General features: G+C 35.3%; 1 non-coding gene across 1 annotated transcript; it reads right to left on the reverse strand.

Moving 5' to 3' along the window:
- Positions 1 to 1,422: 1,422 nt before the first annotated feature.
- LOC112933649 (U6 spliceosomal RNA) lies at positions 1,423 to 1,528 on the reverse strand. The gene has a single exon (XR_003237712.1). It is a non-coding gene; the product is annotated as a U6 spliceosomal RNA (small nuclear RNA).
- Positions 1,529 to 15,429: the final 13,901 nt, after the last annotated feature.

Here is a 15,429-nt window from a genome sequence, read left to right on the forward strand (position 1 = left end):
CCAACATACTGCTGAAACTATCTAGCTCCAGCCTCCAGAAGTTATACTACTTAATTCCAGCTCAGACTCTTTTCCTTTCTCAACTTCTGAGTATACTTGCAGCTTTGTGTAACAGGAAGGTGAACCAGCCTTAGAAAGTTAAATACTTTCAGCCTCAGTCTGGCTACTCGAAAGATAATTCCTGAGAAAGAATTATCCTTCTGTTACATTAATTCTCTAAAGCTGTGTTTTTGCTGCTACTTATTAAAGAGACAAATCATTCTTGAGCAATACTTCAGCGTAAGTGAATCAGAAAAACAATGGGGTTTACAAGTCAGTTTCATCAAAACTTTTTTTTAAATTTCCATTTCTTCAGATTAGTGGAAAAGCCATTGCAATAACAACTTCTAGTGGTGGATTCAGTTTGCCAACTGAGATGTGCCTACTGGAATAAAAACAACATACATACAAGAAGTACCCTTTGATGGACTCATTCTAGGTCAATCCAACAGCAATAAAACATGATTTAACCATCCTATTACTATTACTGAAGTCATCCTATTATTAATTAGCAAGTTGGCAAACATTGGCAAGATTATGCAAATGCTAATGTAATGGGAAAAACTCCAATTTAAGTGAGACCTAATTTAATTTGAATTCCCAGTGGGTGACTGCAAATGTGGGAAGAGGACCCCTTGATCAGAGTGCAACATAAGACAGAATTTCTACAAGAAGACAGATTTCTACAGCTCTGGCCCAAGAGCCAGCCAGTCCCTCCTGTGTCCCTTTCCCCAAATCATTTGTTTGGGGACTTCTGTCTCAGCGCATTGTAAGGGTGATCCTCAGCTGTGGCACTTGCTTCATTATCACACACAATTTGTGGAAATTATGTGAGGAATAGCTGTGTCCCTTTGAAAGGAGAGGAAGTCATATCACACAGTCTCTTTTATCTAGGAAATGTAAGTCCCAGGCACATTTTAAGTTTTTGATGATCATGGAGAATTTTATCCTGAAGGCATCACATGAAGAAAAAGGTGTATTCACCTTGTCTTGGTTGTGACGTGGAGTCAAAAAGAACTGGTTAAATCTGGGAGTTAGGCTAACTTCTATTGCTACTAGCGTATATTTTTTTTCTCTATTTTACTTATCAACAAAAAGATATTTCAGGCTAAATTGCTAATATTATTAAGCATGAACATACTTCCAGGTGATTTTCTTTAGTTTCTTTACTGAGGTCTATCACTTAACGTTAAAGTACATTACGTGGTTTAAGTATGGGTCTGAATGGTTGCTCTCATGTATCAATACTTTTAATGTAGCTCGGTCACTGGTGAAATCAAATCTGAAAGACATATGACCTCCCTACTCAATAATTCAATGTAACAATTTTTATTTTATTTTATTATTTTATTTTATTTTATTTTATTTATTTTATTATTTTATTTTAATATGGAGCACTTCACCAATTTGTGTGTTATCCCTACTCAGGGGCCACTTTAATCTTCTCTGTATCATTCTAATTTAGTATATGTGCTGCCTAAGTGAGCACAAAAATCATTAAATGAACACCCACTTATTTTCAAAAATGTCTAGGCAGCATAAAATATCACACACTGCCTCTGTCTCTATGTACTATTTTTGGTTGAGTCCATATTTGGAGGGGAGGGCAGAGTGATTTAGCACCTTTTATTCTTCCCTTTGCCCCTTTTTCATTTTTGCCATTTTTCTTTCCATCTTCCCAGGGACCCCGACATATTAGAATCAAAGGAGATACAGAATCTTGTTGCATTGCTGTTGCAGCTATGCTACAATCCATTCTTTGCTGGCTCAGAATTGCCTAAGTTCCAATTATACAGCTCAAATGAAAAGAAAATATTTGCTATAATCCCCACTTTTAGTGATTCTAGAAATAATTTCTCTTCCCTCATTTCCTTCTTACATACCTACCTCATCACTCCCATTAGTGTTTTGGTCCAAGGAAGAAAGGTGTTCTGGGGGAAAAATTATACTCCCAGCTTTTGTGATTCTATAGAAAAGGAAACTTCTATCAGCACACACAATTCAGACACACACACACTCACTCTACATTCACACCACACTTACATACAAACCACCCACACCATATACACACATCGCATACACATATATGCCACATGCACACACACACATATACAAAATACAGACACACCACACACACCACATATATACACACACATACTCATCACATACAGACACACCACACATACATACCCCACACATGCACATGTATCACATACTCCACATACACATGCACACCACACACGCTACACATACACACCACAAACACAAAACAACACGCTCTGCCTCTACCATCTTACCTACACACTGGCCTCCATTTTCTCCTGGTGACTGGTAGATTTATTCAAATGGAAAATTCCGCATAATAAAGCTACTTTTAAAATTTACTTCAAATCCCGTGTGTATAATATATTGCCAAGAATACTGACAAACTCCATTCTAAGCCTCCTACAGAAAGCAATGGTGCTGAGATCTAGAACCCATTAATTTGCCAGTAATTGCTGAGTGATATGAGACTTTTAATGTTTGTGGGAATGTGTGAATTTCACTAATTTGTGTATTGCACAAATTATTTTAAGTGTAAGTATAAATATATACTGTAAAATGACTTCTCTCTACTCTCCTTTGATTTTATTTCATTACAATATCAGAAGGAAGAGCACAATTTATGAGGCTCAGGAAATACTGTTTGGTAAATTAAACCCCACCCTTAGGGCCTCCTGAGGTGCTTAACTTATTACTGAGAATTAATTTGCTGAGAGAATCCATCTTATTAACTGATTTTCCTGAGTCTGCTCTTGACTGGCAGGAGTGTGCTTAGATGGAGTAGCAATTTCAATTTGCACATCTGTGAGGGAACCTCTCTCCTACTTGCAGCCGAAGTCTGATGACCCACATCAGTCAACCACACACACACACACACACACACACACACACACACACTTGCACACACAGCTGGCAAGAAGAATGAGCCCCCCCTTACAGTGCCTGAGTGATGTGGTCAATTGGGCTTTTGACTTTTAGTTTCAGCTGGGGTCATGGTCTCTGGGTTGTAAAAATCAAGCCCTGCCTGGGGCTTGGTGCTGCGCATGAAGTCTGCTTGAGACTCTCTCTCCCTCTCCTTCTACCTTCCTCCCCTAAAATAAATAAATAAATCTTTTTTTTTTAAATGACACCTCCTCCCCACCTCTACTCAGAGACACATTTGTAGGCAGATCTGGCTATGCTGAAGTAGAAGAAAAATGAGTTTGAGAGAGATTTGTTTGTTTCTTGGTTTCCAAACGCCCATTCCATTTATTTTTTTAAATTTTTGGAAGAGCACCTTGATATCCTGAATGGCTTCAAAATTGAGTCAGCACATTTTTAGATAATTGATCAATTCTACATGTATTTTCTCATCTTGATCAAATATCTGTTTTGGATATTATTATTTGTCAATGTCATTTACTAGAAATTTGCTTTGATTTTATAAAAATGTATTGTGTGTACAATGATGGGTCACGTGAAAGAAACAGAGGCACTTTCTATTCTTTCTATTGTCTAAAGAAAAGTATTCTAACAGCTGTAGGGAGGATGCACTGAAGCCGGGGAAGTGAAACTCCTTTTAATTTTCAACATATTTTTTGGCCTTTCTATGTCTTTAGAAGTATCATATTTTTATGTAAAGCACAGAAGACAGTCAGAATTTGGCAATTTGTAATGAACAAAATATTACAATAGTTAAGTACTCTAGCAAAAGTTTGTAAGTTTTTTTTATGAAAATGTATTATTTCAATAATTAGCAAAATCTAGAATCATTTTCTCCAAAAGGAAAACTAGCCTTTAATTTCTTTTTATATTTTTCTTAGTTCAATAAGGTTCTAGCAATATGACAAAAATCCTTCTTCCCCATAAAACATTAAAGGCTAATCTCAGAATATAGATTATTAAGAAAAATTTCAAAGTTAAAATGGATTTTTAAAAATACAGATGGAGAGCCAATGTTCTGACATAAATTAATGTTTTCCTAAAGAAAATTATCATTAACACTATTTTGCAAATCTTTAACTTTCCTTTGGACGTTCTTTATTGCTTCATCACCAAATAATTTAACATCTATCTCCTTCACCTCCTCTGCAAACTGAGGAGACAGCATGTGCTAAGTTGCTTCCCAGTAAAATGAAAAGATAATCAGGTAAAAATGGGTTTTTGTGGTTTTTTGGTTTATTGTTGTTGTTTCTTTTCCAATAGAAGTAGTCAAGATAGTTTAAGAGCTTTTATCCCAAATCCTTCAAGAAATCCACTTTAATAAAAAAGAATGTAATGAATGGGTATAGCAAAATTTTGTAGAAAGAGCATGGGATTTGGAGTCAGATACAAATTCTGCTCCTAGTTGTACCAGCTGTGAATGTGAACAAGTGTGCCTAAATTAGTGAATCTCAACTTCCATAACTGAAAAAGGATAATAAGAAAACACTATCAGAAGATTTTTGTAAAAACCAACTATATCAAATATGTAATGTTTGGCACCAGGTGGTGTTCAGTATATGTTAGCTTCTTTCTGCTTATCGTAATGGTTAAAGAGCTTTCTCTAGGGTAACATTTCCCAAAGTGTGCTTGGTAGGTGGGAAATAAGAATTGTATAGCAAAGGATTCCCTGTCCCCATGAGTGTAAGATGTGTTCTGTTCAACTCAGCTTTTGCTGTAGGACACTTCTTATATCTCTTCATGTGAAATTGCAAATTGTAAAACTTACCTTGTGAATAGTTCCCAACATGTTCAGATGTTATGTTGATAAGGAGAACATAACTAGAATTAATACAAAAATCAGATTGCATTCAAGATTAACTTCTTCAAGACAGAGACATAAAATTCTCAATCTTGACGAAATTTAGACATATTATGCTTATTAAGAGGTTAGACCAAAAACAGAATGATATTGGACTTTTGTGTTAATATGTATCAGTGTCCTGCTTATTATGATGGCTAAAGAGATTTCTCTCAGGTAACATTGATATCACACATCACATATCATTAAAATTAGCTTCAGTAGGATGGGACAGGGTAGAAGAACAAAAAGGAGGTACACAAAAAAAGGAGGTACATACCCTGATGGGATGGAGACAGGTGCAGATGATGGGAGGAAGCCAGCCCAGTGAATGGGTGTGATATGCCAAATAAAGGTGACAAGGGAAGATCAATTTAGATGTAAGTCCCGGGAAAATCCAACGGAGTAACAATGGTGTTCAAGGTGAACCTGACTGAAAATGAATCAAAGCATGCAAATCAAAAAGGTTTATCCTGATGTAGAAAGAATGAAACAAAATAGAATATCTGGACACATTCTGAAAAAAAATGTGCTACAAAGATAAGGTAATAATTAAATTTAGAAATAGTTCTCATAAAAGTTTCCAAGCTAAAAAAAAAAAATTTGTCAAAAAAGGAACAATAGAGGGATACCAACCAATCCTGGACAACACAACATACAGGAAGATAATGGAATAGCACTTGTCATTTTTTCTTTACATTATACTGTTTTTCATTTACTTTTTTATTCATTTTTCAGGTATCTGTAAAATAACATACTGAATTACTACAATGAAATTATGAAAGTTTTATATAAATTGTTCTATAATCTCCTAACAACATATTATAAGCAATTATAAATGCCTCATGTCTGGGGCACCTGGGTGGCTCAGTTCATTGAGTATCCTACTCTTGATTTCAGCTCAGGTCATGATCTCAGGGTTATGAGATCAAGCCCCATGTCTGGCTCTGTGCTCAGAGGGGATCTGCTTGGGATTCTCTCTCTCTCCCTCTCCCTCCCTGTTCTTTCCCTCTCAAATAAATAAATCTTTAAATAATTAAAATATAAATATCTTATTTCTTAGTAATATATTTTTGCACTTCTAAAAAATATATTTGTTTTACCATATCTATGGTTAGTTAGAATGTAGCAATGATACAATGCAAGGGGCCTGCCTTTCTGAGAATTTATTTTCCAATTTTGAAAATCTGAAGGTTTTATTACTTTTATAATATGTAGGTCACAGTTCAAAGTAAAAGACTAATTGAGTAAGAAGTGTTTATTTTTGAAACCTAAGAGCATTTTACATTTTGGCCATTGCACAAAATCCTTTTTATAATTTTTATTCTATTTTGCAATTCAGAAGAACTTCAAGTAAAACTCAGATTTCATGTTTATCTCCCTTAGAAAAACAAATCATATCATGGAAGGAGAAACTAAATCACAGATGTGGGTATAGAGTTACCAATCTAGCAGAATTACAGCTTTTTATATAATTTTCTAGTTTGTAGGTACTCTGATGAGGCCAAACTTACATATGTCACTTTATGTAGAGGAATTTTGGAGATTTTGGACAATATTCCAGAGTAAAGCAGCTTCAGGCACATTCTTGATATTAATGTCTGCAAGGTACCTCCGATTTCCAAAATACAATTAAATTGTTGATTAGTTTCAACAGGATATGCATGCAAGTTCCTAATTAGGCTATTTCAAAAATTAGAAGTATAAATACTCCATAGATATACCTGAAGCTATTTGTTTAAGTAACAGGAAATTAGTGGTAAAAGGCATAAAATCCAAATGTTTTTCCTTTATAATTAATCTGTGAAAACAACTTAAATATATATATTCTAAATATTACACATATTTTTTAGGTATAGCACAAACTAGACAATTAAAATATTCTCTTTTTTAAAGATTTATTTATTTATTTATTTATTTATTTATTTATTTATTTATTTATTTGAGAGAGAGGGAAAGATAGAGCATGAGCAAGAGGGGCAGAGAAAAAGGGAGAAAGAGAACCATAAGCAGACTCCACGAGCATGGAGCCAGACACAGGGCTTGATCTCATGACCCTGAGATCAGGACCTGAGCTGAAACCAAGAGTGGGACACCTAACCCACTGCACCATCCATGTGTCCTGACAATTAAAATACTCTAACAAAAATGTAACAATAAAAGAGGAACTAAGATTTTGATAATTTTTTTTTCTTCTGGTAAATTTCTGAAAGTTCTTTTGCACCAATAAACATACCCCCTGGTACACTTCAGAATTTTTAAGATTGATTGATTGATTGATTTGAGAGAGAGCAGTGGGAGGGGCAGAAGGAAAGGGAAATGGAGAGAATCTCAAGCAGAGATTCCCTGCTGAGAATCTGCCTACTCAGGGCTTCAGGTGCCCCATTTCAGCTTCTTTATAAGGGATATCTAAATCGATTGCTAAGGATGTTACATGCATCTTGTAAAAGTTAGAAACAGTCATGCTGGTGTGACATTTGCATGTTCTTGGACAGAGAATTGCTAGAATCAGAAGCAGAATACAGAGTGTAGTAAGCTTTAAAAAAATTCTTCTCACATTCTCATCTAAGCTACCCCTTCACAGTCTTCTGATTTTTCTAGGCTCTGGGAGTAAGGGGGAAAGGAGCTGCTAGACAAAGAGAAGATGTAGGGTTAATAGGTAGGGTTGAGGAAGGGTGACATCAATGAACACCTATCATCTGACACATCCATGAGCAAAACCAATGAGCTTCACTTAATTGAAAAGCCCAGGAACATTACAGCCAGAAGCCAACTTCCGTTCCAAAGTCTTTGAAGCATTGAGGTCCTCTGGTAAAGAAGCACCCATGACAAGCTACATCGTGACCATCAACCAGGCCAGACCAAATAGCTTTTCTGTGAAATGCCATCTGTATGGCTCATGGAATGAGTCACCATGTTGTTTTCTGGAGTTTTTTAATCTTAGTATACATAGTTCACAGTCTAAGGAATTTCTCTGTTCTTTACTAGCATCGGGTCAGCTCTAATAGCCCACAACAGAAAGTGGCTGTCTTGGCTCTGCTATACTGGCATTCACCACAATCATTGGATTTTCTTCTTTTACTCTTTACAAACTTTCTTAAGAAGAAAGCTACTTTTTTCTTCACTTTTTCATCTACTCACAATTACTGTCTGTTTTTTGAAGATATTTGACTGAGGACCTTCTCATATTGACCCAGCACCAGCCATGCCAAACCATGTGACTCTCCCCTCAGAGGGTCTTAGGACTCCATTCCTAAGCTTTCTACATGGCTAAGAGCACCTCTCTGAATCAGAGAAGCTCTCAAAAGTCAGAGAAAATCCTTACAAGATATTGAAAAGGAACTATTGCAACTCATTGTACTTGACAAAATCTTGTACGGTGAGTTCCCATATACAGGAGCTCAGGAAATATATCACCCATGTGGAAGTCTAAAACAAATGTTTTAAAGATACTTTGTAGCTCAAGAATATATTCTCCATGGATTAAACAGTAAAAAGAAAAATATAAAACCCTAAAAGCAATGTTTAACAAAATGGAAGAAAAACAACTGAAACCAATATATTTGATCTATAAAATACAATCATAAATATGTAAATATAAACTAGGAAACATGTAGGTAAACACTATAAATACTATATGTGGTATTTACATGTAATATATAGGTGAATATTTAAAAAACAATATAAATGTGTAAAGATAAACCAGAAATATATATATGCATATGTATCAAATATGGACAATTATCTAACATGTCTAATGTATAAATCGCTTTAATAAATCTTTAAAAACACCTTTATTTAATAAATATTTGTTAAGGACTTATATTCTATGCTATCTAAAATGAGCCTGGAATCTTCATATGCTACTCGTGAGAATATAAATGAGTTTACCTTTTCTGGAAAGCTATTTATGCCATGTATCATGTGTTTTAATAATGCTCCTATTCTTTGATCCAGTAAAGTCCTCTTCTAAGAATCTAGAACTCTAAATTAAAGAGTCAGTAATCAAATGTAATCAAAATCTACATGAGAGTTGTGAACTAAATTAAGAAACACATAATAGAGCCATTTGTCATTATTAAAATTATTTATAAAAATTTAACATAGAAGAATGTTAATTTAACTTTAAGTAAAGAAAAATCACCATTTAAAAAATGTACTTTGGTTCACAATTCATTATCTACAATTCTGAAATCTAGAAGCTCCAAGTAACAAAACTACTTTGTAACTCATTTAATAGGAAAATATGAACTGAATTCACATAAGGCTATTTATAGTCTTTATTTATCTTATTTATTGTAAACCTCAAGCATTTCAACTTTTTTTTTAAGATTTTGTTTATTTATTCATGAAAGACAGAAAGAGGCAGAGACACAGGCAGAGGGAAAGCAGGCTCCATGCAGGGAGCCCGATGTGGGACTCCATCCCAGGTCTCCAGGATCATGCCCTGGGCTGAAGTCAGGCACTAAACCACTGAGCCACCCAAGATCCCACATTTCGACATTAATGTATTTAACCAAAGGGTCCTGCCCCAGACCACACCAGGGGTGTTATATAATATACAGTTTATGACATATTAGCTTTTCATAGCTAATCAATTCTCAGTTCCTAAGCATATTGTGGTTACAAAAGTTATAGGTAAGGAATTGAAGATTTATGCAGTCTCAATTTAAAAAACTTATAAACTGTATATTTATTTTTATTTTCTTTTTCTTTCTTTTTTAAATTTTATTTATTTATTCATTCATGAGAGACACGGGGGGGCGGGCACAGACACAGGCAGAGGAAGAAGCAGGCTCCATGCAGGGAGCTCAACATGGGACTCGATCCCAGGTCTCCAGGATCATGCCCTAGGCTGAAGGCAGGCGCTAAACCACTGAGCCACCCAGGGATCCCCAAGCCACCCAGGGATCCCCTTATTTTTATTTTATTTTTCATTCTATCTAGATGGACAGATGGAAGGAAGGAAAAAGGGAGGGGAAGGAGAGAAGAGGAAAAAGTGCAGGTAGGAAAAAAAGAAATGTTTCTAAAATATTAGTAGTTATCTATGAATGGTGGGATTATGGGTGATTTTATTTTCTTTTCAATGTTCTGAATTTTCTAAAATAAACAAGATTTTAGAAACAAGACAAATTAAAAAAATATAAAAACATTATTTGGGTAATTATTTTATATTTGAAGCTCTTCATGGAAAACACAAAGATAAATTTTTTAAGCAATTTAGTGTTTGAATTATCACAAATTTAAAAATAATGGGGTATACATTAATGGATATTCATAAAATACATGCATACATATATAGTTAGTATTTCATATTAATTCAGGTTGTATTTCTACAGTCATGTAAATATATATTTTATATCTACATCATATATACATACACATATGTAATAAATATGTACAGTCTTCTCCATGAGGCCGACCTTGCCCATCTCATTTAAAAAGGCAACATCTCTCATAGTCTAGATTTTCTTTCATGCTCTTTTTCTCTCCCATTGCACATACTACCTTCTATCATAGTATATTTATTAATTTATTAAGTTTATCATCCCTGCTGGAACATTAACTCACAAGGGCTTAGATCTTTTGTCTGTTTTGTTCACAAATGTATGTCAAGCCCCCTGGAAGATACTAGGCATTCAGTGCATATTTGTTGAGTTAATGAAGATACATATAATTCTGAAATACTAAGTAACAAAGAGAACAATACACATTTTAGTAATTCATAGAATCTCAGAATTCTTAGAATCATATTAACTGAAAGGAACCTGAGCTCTCTTTAGTACAGATAAAAATATGGCTTAGCTGAACATGGTTTTAGGACATTACTCCCTACTAGCTAGGCTATCCAAGTACGGTATTTATTTTATGCTAAGAAATGTTTATAACCAGCTGCTGGTGGAACCTTGGTTTGCTTTTCTTCGATGTTTTTCAAGTTTCTAAAAAGAAGATTAAGGACTCTTCTAATGATTCTATCATGTGATCCTGTGTTAGTGATTTATTAAAATAATATCCCTTTGACTGTTTTTATCTTGTCCGAGAAAAAAAAAAATCCTATAATCTAGTTTCCAAGGATAATGTAGAGCATAAGAAGACTATGCAATACGGACAAAATTATCTACATAAATTTCCACTACGTGATCTACACAATCTACATCATTTGACAGTACCCTTAAACTGAATTCATGGAACCCAAAGAGCTCATGATTCTTCTTGAGAACAAATGGCTTTCTTCTCATCTGCTGTGCATATTCTGCTACAGAACACCACAGTGCAAGCACGGTGTAAACAACACGTGGAGTTGTGCTGGGTAAAGAGGCAAGTGGGACAGACTCTTTTGCTCTCCCAGCATTCCGCAGGACAAGCCATGATCATTCTTATGCTTTATATACATTAGCTATGGAAAGTGGCCATAAAATCGGAGGCTGCCTTTGCCTTTGAAAATCTGAAGTCAGGGGATCTCTGGATAGCTCAGCGGTTTAGCGCCTACCTTCGGCCCAGGATGTGATCCTGGAGTCCCGGGATCAAGTCCCACATCAGGCTCCCTGCATGGAGCCTGCTTCTCCCTCTGCCTGTGTCTCTGCCCCTCTCTCTCTCTCTCTCTCTCTCGAATAAATAAAATCTTTAAAAACATTAAAAAAAATAATAATTCTTTAAAAAAAAAAGAAAATCTGAAGTCAGAGATTAAATTGCCAAATAGCAGAAGTGTTAGATGAAAACATTCACTAGATGTGTTTTTTTTTAGCTCCTCTAAGTGCATCTTTCACTTGTACATTCTGTATTACCGTGGTACCTCCTGTGCTAAAAGTCTCTCCTCATTGGCTTTGGGGAGGTTGACTTCTTTTGCTTTATAAGGGACTGTGTAGCAGATACTTGCTTTTTTACTGAGCCTTTTTACTTATTGTAAAATCTATATTCGTCGCAGGAATTAGGTCTCAGGGAAGATTAGCTCTGTCCCAGTCTCAGCCTCAGAGAGTGAATCTTGATTAGTCTCAACCAACATAGTAGTTCTAGTTCCCTTGCCATGTAGAAATTGAGTCAGAAAATGGCACCTGATCCAATCCTAAGTAATAAGACATGAGTGAAAATCTGCTGGAGTGGCTTCTGGAGAAAGATTCTATGCTCTTAAAAAGAGACATGAGGGTACAAGAATCAAAAGAGAGACATGAGAGCGAGCACACTTGTATTTGTTTTTCCTCTGGACATTGATCTGTGAGGATATATGGTTTGCAGATAGAGTCATTTTGCAAACATGAAAGGCCTATCCAAGATGTCAAGGCTAGTAGAACAAAAGGAATGACTCTGAGTATTTAATGGCATTCTTTAGTTGCTTGAATTAACAAACCCTAGAGGCTCCATACATCTGAGACATTAGTTATATACAACAAGTAAGTTTCCATGTTGACCAAGCCACTTTGAGTAAAAGCTGAAGGCATGCCTCTTCAGCAATATGGAAACTTTTTGCACATTTTTGAGACAGGTTTGGTTATTTACAACAGTAACACGTCTTTCTATGTTTTCAGCTCTTATCTTTGCCAACCTCAGTCTACGACTTCATTTTGAGCAGTCACTTGGAATTTTTGAAGTGGTCTGTCTATTGTCTAAGTCCCTTTGCTTTTTGAGAAAGCAAAGTAAAACAAAAAAAAAAGTATATATGAGAAAAAAATCTGGAGGTCTAACTAGTTACATATCAAGTAATAAATAGACTCACTCACAGTCTTAGTTCTTTGAACTCAAAATTTTCGCCTAAATTTGAAGATTCTTCATTATATGGAATAGCTGTGTTTCAGAATGTTGACTATGTTATAAAGCTAATGCTGGTAATTTATCTGTTGTTTGATATGATAAAATTCACGGCATATTCTCAACCCAAAATTCCTCCAGGGAGAATTGAATTTTAAAATTTCCAGCAAAAAGAAACTATCAGTTTTGAAAATGTGCTTGCTAATATTCTCCACAGTCATTTGAGAACTTGCAAAGATTTCTCAGGTGGGATATCTTCATTCTAGCATTGCTACCAATTTCCAGTAACTCCTAGGTTATGGAACTTCTCACATTCCCCCAATTTTTTGACCATGCATTTGTGATTCTCCAAATTTAACATTTCTTCTACTTTTAACTGGGCATGTACTATGTAAAAGAGGGTTGTGTGGTGAACTCCTATGGAAAAGAATGTAGAATAAGAATTTGGAACTCTGCCTTCCTTGCACTGTGTCTGACCCTGGACCTAGCAGTAGAACATCATTTTCTTGTCTTTCACACAAGGAAGATGAACTTGACCCAATTTTTCTAAAAACTTTCCACTGAAGAACCTCTAATGGAAAAAAAAAATGAAAATGTTTGCAACACAGACACTTTTTGGAAGATTTCCATCATAGATAAAAAATGTAGGGATCCCCCAGTGGCTCAGCGGTTTAGCGCCTGCAGTCGGCCCAGGGCGTGATCCTGGAGACCTGGGATCGAGTCCTGCATTGGACTCCCAGCATGGAGCCTGCTTCTCCTTCCTGTGTCTCTGCCTCTCTCTCTCTTTCTCTCTGTGTCTCTCATGAATAAATAAATAAAATCTTTAAAAAAAATGTAGGCCAATGTTGCTAAGTCATGATACACATTTGTTTTCATATATAAATACTGAATAAAATTGAGATGTCAGAACGATGCGCCATGCATACTCTGTGCCTCCACTCTCTAATCCAGACACCATATTCTCAAGGAATACACATTCTGTAGTTTTAAAGCTTGACAAAATAGTTTCTTCCTATTCTAAAATCTTAAGAATTTGTTTCTATTGATGTTAGATTGCAATATCATACATCGTCAATAGGTGCCACCACTTAATAGAATTTACTAGAATGTGCAAATTTTTTAGCTCAATATCCATAAGTTAATTAGTACACTTAAAAAGTAGCATAAAATAACTTTATTTAAAATAAGAGTATTTTCCAATAGGAATTTAGGAGAAGTAAAATTGCATAGATAAATGCTTAAAAAAAAAAGCTTTGTGAAATTTAGTGAAATCAATGGAGGATAATGAACAGATCTTACGAAAGCATCCATTATTTTCCCAGCATTTGGGATACCCAACTGCTATTATGACAGATTATGCCATATTCAAATTTGAATTTTTTAAAATAAAAAGATATGATTGCTTTCAAATATATTAAAATCATTCTTTTTTTCATTTTAAGTCTTTATTTAAATTCTAGTTAGTTGACATGTATGGTAAAATTGGTTTCAGGTATAGAATCTAGTGATTCATCACTTACATATAACATCTGGTGTTCATCTAACAAGTGCCCTCCTTAATACCCATCACCCATCTAGCCCATACCCCCTCCACCTCCCTCCATCAACCCTTAGTTTTTTCTCTATAGTTATGAGTCTCTTGTGGTTAACTTTCCTCTCTTTTTTCCCCTTCCCCTGTGTTAATCTATTTTGTTTCTTAAATTCCAAATATGAGTGAAATCATACAATATTTGTCTTTCTCTGACTTATTTTGCTTAGCATAATGCATTTTAGTTCCATCCACAGCTTGCAAATGGCAGGCTTTCATTCTTTTTTGATGGCTGAGTAGTATCCCATTGTGTGTGTGTACACACACACATACCTCTTCTTTATTCATTAGTCCATGGACATTTGGGCTCGTTCCATAGTTTGGCTAATGTTGATAATGCTGCAAAAAACATTGGGGTGCTTGTGCCCCTTCGAATCAGTACTTTTGTATCCCTTGGGTAAATACCTAGTAGTATAATTGTTGGGTCATAGAGTAGCTCTATTTTTAACTTTTTGAGGAACTTCCATAGTGTTTTCCAGAGTGGCTAACAGACATATGCTCACCATCACTCATCATCGGGGAAATACAAATCAAAACCATGACGAGATACCACCTCACACCTGTCAGAATGGCTAAAGTTAACCACATAGGAAGCAACAGATGTTGGTGAGGATATGCAGAAAGGGGAACCCTCTTACACTGTTTGTGGAATTCATTCTCTTCTTAAAGAAAAAAGTAATAATGGTAAAACAATAAAAAAGTATTGTGGTGGAAAACACATGGGATTTGGAGTCAGAAAGACTTAGGTTTGATCTCAGCCCTTCTACTTACTGCTTGGACAATCTTAAACAATTTACTTGATCTTTTCTTTTTTATTATTTCTTTATAAATTTTTTAAAGATTTTATTTGTTAGAGAGAGAGAAAGCACATAAGCAGAGGAAGTGGGAGAGGGAGAAGCAGACTCCCCACTGAGCAGGGAGCCCAATGGAAGGCTGGATCCCAGGTCCCTGGGATCATGTCTTGAGCTGAAGGCAGATGCTTAACTGACTGAACCAACCAGGTGCCCTGACATTTTCTTTTTTTAAAACCGTAGGGTTTGTATATCTTAACTGCAAGGCTTACACATCTGACAGAGTTTTTGGAAGATTAGTAATGCATATAAATCACCTGATACATAGTAGGCATTCAAAAGGCAATAGTTATTAGTGGTAAGTCATGTTTCAGGGAAGCCTCAGAAACTGTATTATCACCATGGGATAAATATGGTGGTGTTAAATGTTATTTTTAATAGTTGTAACATTAAGTTATAATATT

Source organism: Vulpes vulpes, chromosome 4, assembly GCF_048418805.1.
Source record: "Vulpes vulpes isolate BD-2025 chromosome 4, VulVul3, whole genome shotgun sequence".
Classification (NCBI taxonomy): Eukaryota; Metazoa; Chordata; class Mammalia; order Carnivora; family Canidae; genus Vulpes; species Vulpes vulpes.